The sequence below is a fragment of the Neodiprion lecontei genome, chromosome 4 (assembly GCF_021901455.1).
Source record: "Neodiprion lecontei isolate iyNeoLeco1 chromosome 4, iyNeoLeco1.1, whole genome shotgun sequence".
Taxonomy (NCBI): Eukaryota; Metazoa; Arthropoda; class Insecta; order Hymenoptera; family Diprionidae; genus Neodiprion; species Neodiprion lecontei.
The window spans coordinates 28,957,695-28,969,699 of NC_060263.1; the positions used below are offsets into that span (position 1 = coordinate 28,957,695).

The 12,005-nt window shown below is 43.1% G+C and overlaps 1 protein-coding gene across 3 annotated transcripts in view; it reads left to right on the plus strand.

Annotated features, from left to right (window-relative positions):
• LOC107220644 (synaptotagmin-7) overlaps window positions 1-12,005 on the plus strand; it is a 208,181-nt gene that overhangs the window by 31,445 nt on the left and 164,731 nt on the right. For all 3 annotated transcript variants that reach the window (XM_046738291.1, XM_046738290.1, XM_046738289.1), the window contains exon 2: window positions 11,442-11,575. The gene's annotated coding sequence lies outside the window, so the exon portion shown is untranslated. The remainder of the gene's footprint in view (window positions 1-11,441; window positions 11,576-12,005) is intronic.

Sequence of the window (12,005 nt, forward strand, 5' to 3'; positions counted from 1 at the left end):
CTGGTCAAATTCTTTAAGCAAATATTAGCTACTACTCTTGAAAACATTTGACATTTATTTCGACTGTAGAATTTCTTAAAGTGGTATGTGGGCATCATTATATGCCTAATTTTATCCTTAAACACAGTTTCTACCCTATATCGCGGTTACCGTTGAAAACTCGGCCACCCGAGAATCTTGAGGATTATTGTTACAAACATTATTAAAAGTTGTATCACAAAAAAAAAAAAAAATAAATAAATAAAATAGAAAAGTTTCGCGAGTCTGAAAGTCTTGAGGAGTTATCCAGTAAGGAAAAAACTTCTCTCCGCCGAATCCGCTTAAAGCAACATGGAAAGTATTTGCTTTCTATTAAATTTTGTTGTAAGTACTTGGCGCGGACAGAATTATACGCGATTATCTTAACCCTGTAGGAAAAAAACTATGGTAAATATTTCGTAGGACTTGCAGCTGTACTGAGTAATCCCCATCGTGAATGGGGTGTGGTATGTTCAATTTTCACGTAACAAAGACGCTGGAATAGAAGGGAAGTAAATCTCCGACGAAATTGTTATACGTGATGAGTCAACACAAGTCTAATTAATTTTCGCCGCTGTAAAAATAACAGACGTCACGTTTAATCGGGATCTTATTATCGTCGAGTGGTTTCATTTTGGGGCGTGTAATCCTCAGAGCGAATTTCGACTTTGCGTATTCAATTTTTGGTTTTGCATATTATTTCGAAAAGAGCTCTCACCGGATCACGGATAAATTGACAGGGCATCGGATCAATTACGGTAACGTGTATTCCTATCGATTGCAGATTATTTTTATTATAGCGATCAGCGATAGGATCCAATCGAACTCGCAAAACTTATGACAGGGACGCGATTTTTCAAGCTACATGAAATCTACGCGCTATCAGTGGCGCACAGATATAAGCTCGCGTTTATCTCACGCTATTGATTGACGTATCCCACCAAGCTTTTTACCGAAATAGGTACAATCCAAACGCAGATAAACGAGTAAACCAGTATGCCATAAAATTTCGAGCGATAAGGAATGCTTCGAGCGTCTGTATGGGTACGAGCAAAGAAATAATGAAACGCTTCGTGTGCAGTTCCGAGTCTGGGAAGAAAATCCCTCAACAAAATTGTATCTCAAACAGGATATCACGAAATGGAATAACACACAGCTAGGTTTATTTACATTTGCTATTACTTTCTATGCCACTTTTTACTCTGAATGAATATTTTTCCACCGCCATTTCGTGTTCGGTTCAAGTTTTTTCATTCAGATTTTCACACCAATTGTTCTGCAAGTGAAAGTTCATCACGCTAACAATAAGATATCAACGTCGTGTGATCGAAAAAAGAACGAAAGAAAGACAAGTAAAAGATATAGATGGAAACGATTTTTTTTCGCTCAATCCGACCATGCACAACATCTAGAAGATCGACAAAGTCGGAATGCTTGGTGAAAAAAGTGGTCCGAGTATTAAAGCTTTTGCGATGTGTCTTAAAGGATAGATTAATCGAATTCAACTCTGCTCGTGGTAGCTTTTCAATCTCTTAACTCCAAAGATTGATAGTGTTCTGAAATTTTGCTAAATTGCGTTACATTGTGATTTCGAAAGCTTATCACTGAAATTCATATTACCAAGATAATTGTTTTAATGAACGTTGAGATGCGGTAATAATAATTAACGGCTTTCTGTTTGGCTGCTGCTGTTTTCTACACCTAATCGTCAAGTCACGATATAAAGTTTTGTCGTGTTTCATTATACATGACGATACCTGACGAGTCAAAGTCCGTAGAATAACAGGTCGAAACCGGATGTGAGATAAGTGTTTCCGTGGCGTAAAGTAGGGTAAGGTGATACAGGCTGCACATTGAAAAATTGAAACCGTTGCTCTTGGCCGACGAATGCTTGCGCGTATCAGTGCGTGTCGTGGTTATTCAGCACCCTCAGGAGTCTGCCTAGCCCGTCGGGAATATCTCTGGGAAATGATGGCCTGCACTCAAGCCATCGGTCCGAGATTATTTTTCACATTTGACCTGAGTCATTTTATCTCGACAATTTTGAAAATTAGCGGTGAAACCGTTTGATCGGAAGCTCAAATTCCCGTCAACACTTACGGGCAACATTTGCTGTAAACGGTAACGAGTATGAGAAGAAAGAGGGAGGATCGTGTCGAAAAATATTGACATTCGACGCGGAGAATATTGTCGTCCCCTGCAGCCAAAACAGGATTTCACGTTTATCCCATAAAAATACCATCAAACAACGATCGGACAAGCAAGGCAGCAATCTTAAGTCTGCGGGTAATCGACTTAGCTCGTAGGTAGACTGCATTATCGGAACTGAACGAGCAATCGTGGGAATTTAATCGAGGTGATTTTTATCATGAGATTCTTTGGCGTGGGTTTAACGTGTCCATTGTATAGCGATTCTTCGGAAAGAGCTTGTCTCTAGATCGGTGAATTCACATGTATGTATATCTTGTATGTATATGTACACACACGCGCACAATACGTATGAATCCTGTCTTTTGGTTTTATGTCGTTGAATTTATTCTCTCGATCGCGTATCATTCTCCTGTTAAATCTCTTCTCTGGGTTCTTCATAAGTCTTTCGTTTTTATGGTCTGTGACTATCTGTGTCCCACAGAGATCGGCGGCTGGATCTGAAGAAAAATGGTAGGGAGAAGAGAGAGGTAAAATGTCGAATTGAAACAATATTTTTCGTTTCACCTGGTCCGAAGGGGAACCAAAGTCAGTCGCAATCTCCCTTGTTCTAACCGTGTAATTTTGCAACGAAAATATACGGTAAATTACTCTTGTGGCAGTCAGGCGGTTGAACCCCCTTGGCACCGATGCGTCCGCCCTGACTTATGAATAATGGACGTATCGCGAGAATCCATATGAGTTTCCGCGGATGCTGGATCAGCTATTCGTTCGGCAAAACAATGCGTTTGTTGTAAAAACATCACACGTTCTCAGTAAAAAATAATTTGCGGTTTGTTCAGCCCTTTCGACGACCAAAAAAAAAAAAAGAAAGAATCAAAAACTTATGCGTTGGACATGGTGGAGGCTGATTGAACGTTGAGCGAAATTTGCTCTAATAAAAGTGAAAAAGCCAGACTTGTCTCACTAATGACGGGACTAAAAAGGACCCCCAGCCCTTGGATGGTGATTACAACGAAATATAAATTATCTGTAACGGTTGTAATCGAATTGCAATGTGGACGAGTAATTATCTACGACGAAAGTTAGCGCAATTATTAATTACACTAATGACAGGGCGCGAGTTGATTGGGTTATCAATTTTTCTTTTTCTCTCTCTTCTATACCTACACATTTGAATGACGGTCTGTTAACGCAATATCGAAACATGTATCGAGTTTTTAAATTATCATAGAAACGCCAGCCATGAATTCGATGCTCCTGTTACCGAGTACGGTGAATTTTTATTTCTAATAGCCGTTCATCAACTGCCGATCATTCCGCCATTGAAAAATCAGGCCCAGTCGATGACATCTGCCGTCAACTCTTTCCTCTATCTGTTCCGCTTCTACTCGGGTTGAGCAGACCTGCAGGTATGCGGCAGGACGTATTTGCGGACTTGAGAGATTGCGAATGGCAAACAAATTGACAAACTCTGGAGGACGACGCGCAGCGTCGTTGCGTTCCAAGCTGACCGACTCTCCTAGCTTTTAACGTCCCGCGGGATGCGGAGATCTCGACGTCTGTCGAGAAAGACCGTTGACGATTTCTCTCCGTCGGGCCGGCTTCTTCAGCCTTCCTTCGCAGTCGCGTTCTCTACCCTTTCGTACCAGATCACGTTATTCCTCGATTCCGCCCATTTCGTCTCCTCCAATTTCATTCTGACCCATTGCTTACCTGCTTATGCTAATCCTCGGATGAATGGGGCTTTGCCGTCGAGGAAAATCCGGATTGCTTCCGAATGATCACGGATTTATATTCTTCGCGTATAGGACCTTAGGACTGTTTCATCAACTCGTCCTTACCGACACGGTATTACTTATATAGTATATAAAAATCGAAAGTTTCTCCGTAGAACAGCTGAAATTGGGAACTAATAAAAATACGGTGCCGATCACGTCAACCTTGTTTCTCTTCTCTTCAATCTCTTGTTTAGACCGAAGCCGCGGAGTGTGATTAGATTGTAACGGATGAGCATGAAAAACGGTAGCACGTAACCACGGCACATAATATTTGCATATTTTAGTCCGTAGTCGACGCTCCCAACCGCAGTCGAGTGGCGAGACAAAATTGAGCAATATCGCAGGTACCGGCAACGTTTCGTGTCGAGAGAGCGTATCCGAGATAGACAGAGAGCCGCGTGTAGTTGGGATGACACAGTGTAACTGCAGAGATGAATCGATAGAGGAACGGGGCCGGCACTTGTCGCGCAGGGCGTAGCGATACGGGACCGGTATCATAGTACGTATGATTAAAGAAAATAATGGCATTTCATTCCTGATTGGTTTCGCAATTTACCCAACCTCCAGCTGAGCCTGAAATTAGTTCGCCATACCGGCGGTGGCGTGCTGGGAGAACATTTTTATAATAGCCGGTACATTGACATTGGCTGCGTCTATCTATATATACACATTACACATCCATGTATATGGTATATACTTACGTACATGTACGGAATACGTACACGTGCATCAGATGCTCACTCGATATTCTGTGTACTTTTATACTTACACAGAATGGGTATATCTACTATTCAGCAGGACTATGTGTACCCGCCAATGTGGTTGGTTTACGTGCCCTAAGACCCCGAGATTTGCCGCCGCGAGGGTGAAGGTACGTCCGTCGTTATTCTCGGCCTCGTTTATTTCTTCTTAAAAATTTTTTGTCGCGAACACTGGAAACGTTTTGAGCCATAACTTCGTCGGCGTAGGTTACGTATATACTGATCTTAAGAAGGGTGGCTAGTGATCCTGCTTTCAGGACCTTGAGTTTTTGTACCTCTCGCCCCGACGATCAACTCCGTTCTTACAACGCACGCGGATATTGCTAAAATGACCCTTCTTATCTTGCGGTTTTGCTTCTGATGGCCAGCCTATGACCATTGAATATATACTATTTAATGTAAATTCGATAGAGCTTTTTCAGTGACGGGTGATTCGCTTTTTGGGGTTCAAAATGAGAGTTCTGGTTTATTGTAACGCTTGAAGATAGGCACAAAGATTAGGTATCAGAGTGGCGAAAACTGGATATGAAAAGTGACAGGTACGTAATTGAGAGAATTTTTGTCATTCGACATTTCGTCGTTCATCTACGATTTAACCTGTAACTTCTGCGTCGAGAAAAATCAACCAATTTACTCTAATTTTGAAATTCCAATTATTTGCTTATCTGAAAGCCAATTGACGCGAGCGTGCAACGTTGTAGGCAGTAACGTGCCCTGAATGCGGATCACGATCATCGTCAGCTTCATGTGGCACAGTTTCGTTCGACAAACATATGGTAGGCACTAAATCGTAACAACGTATTGAAAATAACTAGAATGTTCCATATTTGAAAAGTAGCGGTACGTGCCCGAAACTTGTTTCACGGAGCAGCACTCGAAAAGTTTTCTACCCCACGAAATTGAGCTTCACGTAGCTATTGAAAATACGAAAAGCTGATTAATTCGCACACGGTTCTCTACAGTGATTTCCGACAATTTTCCTCGTCTAACCTGCACCAGCCAACAAAATCATTATTCCCAGTCCATTGAATATCTTACTCCTAATCTGTACATCGTTAAAGTGTAATTGCGCAGTCTTTTCAAAGTCAAAGTTGTACCTGGTGCAAGAATTGAAGTGGTAATTCAACGATGCTGCACGGTTAATTAGCGAGTGCTTCATTGCCCTTCGTCGAAACAAAGAGGCTGCTTCAGAAATTAAAGCTCTGGTGAAGTAGGAAGGATTTCAGTGCAGATAGTCCTTATCCGAGTAACCGGGGAGTGATTATCCGGCAGCATCACTGTTTGGGGTGCACAGAGTGGTGCTTGCGAACGATACCGAGTGATGGGATTAGGTCGGGTTATTCGAATGATGCGTGACGATAAGGAGGACCTGGAATTTCGGGGTCAAGCTGCGGGATCAAATTCGGAATTCCTATAAAAAGAGAGAGGTGGCGAGATCGGAAAGAGAAAGCTCGTGACACGAGAGCGTCCCTGATCCTGCGGTTATAGTGCGCAAGGTGTGGGTCGGTGGTTAAACCTTATTGTAGGTGGGGGTTATAATTATCGCAGAGCGATATAAACTGATCCGGAACACTCGCTGACTTGAACGAGGTGTATAATGACCAGTGTGGAATCTAAACGAAACACGGGAAGCAAACAAACGAGATGTTGGAACGCCGTGCGAATGAAGGGAAGGATTGGGCTGAAGAATGATCTCTGATTCCAGAGCAATCCGATGCAGGCGGCTGCTGCTATCGTCGATACACGCAGGATATAATTATCTCGCGTTACGTGAGACTTCTTAAACAGGAATCGTGCGGTCGGTTAATTATCGCGGGATTCGATTCGTCCCGAGGCTTGATCGACGATGTTATCGACTTGGTATAAAAATCTGCGAAACGATTCGATCAGGGTTGCGCCAATTATAATAGCTCAAGATTGGATTATAACGAAACAAAATGAATATCGCCTCGGCGTATCTCATGAATAATGATTGCGGGCTTCAGCCCGGGTGAATCGTAAAATCCATTCCCTTCAAATTGGGATTTACCAGAGTGACTGGGACGTGCGGCGGGGAAGGGGAACAGATAAACTTTCCCATTATCGCTTGGGAATGAATAAACATCTACGAAGTAAAGGTATACACTGTATAATTATGATAGGCTCGCAGCTTCGCATGGGGCGAAGATAAAAGGAAAGCACCTTAAATAACGTAAAACTTTGTGGAAGTTACGAAACAGATGGACGATATAATTAATGCCGATTCTTCTTCAAACAACCTCGCTTCGCTCTGTTATTATACACGTTTCATCTTGCAGCACGCGGAAAGTATGATAAATACTTTCTTTTACAATTGCTCTGACTTACCGAATAGCCAAGTTCCGGCCTTGCAGAATATCACGTGAAATGAAAGAGCAAGACGTTATTACCCCGCAGTTCGAGACTAAATAAACATGGCGTAATACTTCCGGCTGAATTCAAACATTGGCATCGTTCCATTCGAGGACTCGTCGAAGGGAAACTATCCAGCTAGGTCGTCTTATTTCAATTCACACCCCTCTCGCATCGACGCGACGGTATAAAAGTGTCCCGAGGGATTTTGTGCTCTGCAGGAGTGTCGATACGGGTGGAGTGGAAGGGTGCGCACGTACACAGAGCCATGCAGCCCATGTAGGAGGAGTTCAAGTACGAAAGTAGTACCGGAAAATAGAGCGCTGAATCCCTCCTATTGTCCCACGCCAATCTTATAGCCCTTACGGTGTTGGAGGATAATTACGGCCCAAGCTTCCGGAATGCCTCGAAGGACCCTCGCGCGGAATCCAGTCGCGATTTCATCCCCGATGCAGCGCGGTTGGCTATCGCATTCCAAAGCGTTGTGTTGTGCACGATCTGATCCGCCATAGACACGAGATTGCGCCGACCAACGCCGACGAGTAGAAAGAACGAGGAAAGTCTAAAGTTACCGGAAAACGACCCAGAGGATTCCAGGTCTCTCCTGCATTGTCAACTCCAAGGATCCGAAGTTCTCCGCGTGTTTGTCCTGCTACCATTCGAGCCTCACTGTTGTGCATCAGCGTGCCGTATGCGTCGACCTCGTTACCGTCCTGTCGGAGCTCCATTCGGCTGCTTTAAGTAGTTCGAGTCAAATACACGTTAGCCAGCTTCGGAACAACACTGTGGAGAGTTCAGCGGCGCGTTAGGCGGTGAAGATCTGCGAGAGCATTGAAATTTTCTGTTTATCGATGCGTTTGAGTTTCTAGATGTATTGACCGGTAGCTTGAATCACGAAGCATTCACCACGCGCCATTGTGTACTACACATAGTAATTGGATCTAGTTCAACTTCTCGGTCAGAAATGGCTGCCGTGAAAATTGCAACCGCGTCCGGAAGTTTCTGCAACAACACGCACGTCCCCCGATAATGGGGTCAGTACATGGAGCGCTTAATATCCATTTGACCAGGGTTGCGAAGCAAGATGTTAGTTAAGCACGAGAAACTTTCAAAGGCATGTATGAGTAAGGGATATTCTTTTTTCGACCGTTCGCCGCGGCGTTTGATCGATAGATACCGAAACGCAATTACGCGTGTTGAAAGATCAAAACGAGCTTCGAACTAACGAGCTCGACGAAACCGTTTCAACTGCAGAAGACCAACCAATCATCCGTCATCCTACGGCTGTCGTCAGAAATGTAACGAGATCAAAGCCGACTGGGTGACACTTGAAGGGGTATTCAGAGTCGACCGCAGGACCACTCGGCGGATAAACTAATTACCGAGTGCCTGCCGTACTCTCGAAATCAGCGAAATTTGGCGTCAACGTCGTTCCAAAACCGTCTGGAAAAATATCACTGGGTCTCCAATTGGTAGGTGCTATTCAGAACGGATACCGACTATCGGATACCCGGCCACAAGAGTAATTACTCGTCGCTGGATGCACCTCACGAATCGTCGCCCCAACTTCGTTAGGGAAAGCATTATCCTCGTTTCCACCTGCAGCTGCAAGCTCTTCCGGAATCGGAATAGAAGCAATGATTCGGACTTGATCATTAGTTCACTCGGTGATTACTTTGGACAACGATGACCAACCGAGGTCTATTTAAGTGAAATGGTAGGTTAATGGGTTCAGCGTTTCAGAGTAAATTTATTACACCTCCGTAAGGCGAGGGTTCCGCGAATCAATCTCCGTTCGCCACGGGTATAAGCTCAGACAGCTAATACAACTTTGATACAGCTCAGGGTGCGGTATGATCATCGGCTTTGGTTTAGCGGTTGAAGTCGAGGTTCGAGAAGCAGTTACGAGATACTGTTTCTTATTTCTATAACCTTGTATTATTATTCTTTTTTCTTTTTTTTTTTTCCAGAAAAATATTTGGTCGTTGGGTATGCTTTTGGTGATGTTTTCTTATCCATTTTCCAACCACTCGTAGAGTATCGATTACAATTCTCTACCTCTATACTTGGGCAGGTCAGTGATTATTAATGGTACATCCCACACAGCATCATTCTCAGTGGTTATTCAGCTGCCATGTTTCATTAAACATATTTGCTGTGGGATTTCTGCTACGTCAGCTTCAAGCAGTCACGAGTTGCGAATTCATGAATTTTCCGTTCACACACCTGCCGCAACATCCGATGAATTACCTGCGGACTCAAAACTCCTGCTCCTTTTCGTATTTGTTTCTCTCCAGTTATTAAGGATTAGCGCACCGCCCCATTATTTCTTAAGTTGTCACTGCCAGCTGCGGCTCGGTGGACAGGGTTGCCCTGGTCTGGGCTGAATTGCAGATACTGCAAGCCGTTTCTCACATTACAAACTTGGGACGACTCTTACAGTCGTATTATTACGGAAAGTGTGACTGGAGTTCGCATTTAACGTTTGTGCAAATATGCATAGTTCAAGTTTAGTAACGTTGCGTTTTTAGTTGTGTTTGAAATTTTGTAATTATTATTTCCATTTATTATTATTATTATGTATTCCGATGTACTATATTATTATTGTCATTATGTCTTTTATTTCAACGTGAAAGTCCGACTCACGCATACCTACCTATACGTATACTACGTTTAAAACAGTTTTCGTAACTGCAAAATTTCTTATTCAACTGGTTTACGCTATGTTACCAAAATGCTATTTCCGTCCTAACAATAAGTCTTAAAGTTTATTTCCTCCGGCACTTAGATCCACTTAAGTTGTCGCAACAGCGAGCCGCTCGCGCGTCATGTCATAGTTAGAAGGTTCAGTAAGTAGTTTGTTGTGTGTCGAGCGATTTACATGTTTGTGATGTTTGCGAGGAAGCCGCAGAGAAAGTTTCTAACTGACGGTATCTTGAAATAACCTCGGGGCAAGGATTGTGGTCCAACACCTAGATATCGCTATATCCGTGTTTTCTAAACAAATTTGTCTGGACCAAGTCATTTGGGACTGGGTTTAATTTAGGGTATTTATTCAGGCTCACAATATTTAGCGATAAGTCTCGCCAACCGTCACTTGTTCTTTTTTTTTTGCCACAAACTTACTAATAAAATTAAACTAGTTGCACGGGTATTCGAACATGCACGAATCAGTTATATCCAATTTATTATTACAGAATTATATAATTTCATTAATTTTTAATCTGATATAGAACAAAATAAACAGCAATCATGAATTACATATCGTTCCATCAGATTGCAACCAAAACTTGCATCAGCCGTACCGCTAGTTGTTTTTTAAAATTGAATCGACATGAAACATCGAGCGAGGGGCTCGTAAAATGCTCTGTAATTATCGGAACGGGTTCGATCGCATCGCGCAACTCTGGCAACGTTTTCTTGCGGGTTTGCTGTGTAGCATTCTCATCACCCGCGAAAAATCGAAGTTCACTGTCGCTAAACCTACCGCACCTCGGCAAGGTGCGAATCTTTCGATCGGTCTGCAAGCTTGTCCGTAGCTTTGACCGAATCCGGAAGGGTAGAAAAGTCCGCAGCTCGTCTTTCCGCCCGCCGGACGCGGCGTTCAATTTGCAATTCAAATCGGCGAAGGTACGATTGGACGTTGGTACGCTCTACCGTAGAGCAGTTAATCGCATCCGCACGTTTTAGGCGTAGGCGGACTCGTGTTGGAAACGGTGTTGAGCTTATACTGCCTGATCGGGGATCCAGCGTCCTGATAAGTTGGTATCATTGCTGATTCCTGCAGGATTTGCACCCGTGACAATGATTCTCGTAACTCGATGGATCTCCGGCACGAATTAATTGCAGGAAACCGAAATTCCGCAAGGCCGAATTTTTTGCTACTTCGAGTTTCGAGTCACGAAATTTCGGCTCATGGTCAGTAATGGCGGCGTCTGTCCGACTCGTGATCGCTTGTATGTATGTATGTACCTACGTACCAAATTTCCCCGGGTCCTATCTCTCTGATTCAGTGGCAATTGACCAAACAGAGAAACTCTGGCTTGCCTGGAGCGATGAAATCGTTACGTCGCGTCGTCGGCAGCAAAGAGGACGCGATAATCAAATTCGTTTGTCGGATTGTTCGTCTTTTGTTGTACATTCTATACCGTCGTGTAATAAACGTCGGATCGAGTGGATATAAGATCTGAAATAATCCCTCACGCTAAGTGATCGTTAATCGTGCTGAAATATCACCTACCTTACACGTTATACCTAAACGATTGCTCGTTTGAACCGAAAATTTATATTCATTTTAACGGATGTATTTTGTGGGCTGGATTATTCATGGTAATGTGGAAATTGTTGTTCGTTTTGTCAACAGGTGATGTTTTCGATAACCCTTCAGCCACTCAGTAGGCAGTTTTCACCAGAGCAGATGACAGCCGTTCTAACTACTTCGCCGCATCATCAGATGCGGGCTTGAATTATTATTTCAACATCGCTTGAAAAATCTAGGTGAGTTGCAATACCAAGTATAACAGTAGGGATTGAAAAGCTACGCACGATCCGAGAGAATCGATTTTCTCGTCAAGTTCGCTCGGGAGGAAGAAAAACAAAGCAAAACAAAGTTTAAAATTAAAATAATATAGGTGAAAAGTTTACGAGAGAAAAACAGGCCGACCTAGATTTTCCAGCCTTTCGAACTATTTGCATTTCCATGTGCTCAGTAACAGCATGTTTTTGAAACATATTTACTACCTAACGTTATACGGCTCTATTACGGACCTACGCTTGGATATCGTTAAATTACACAAGTCCGTTCGCTGATTATTAATTGCAAACGACATTGAGCTCAAAAAGTACGCACTTAAATGGTTTAGTTGAAAGGTATGTACTCGTATATGAATCGGAGATTTGGTCTGCATATCTAATTATTGCAACGCGG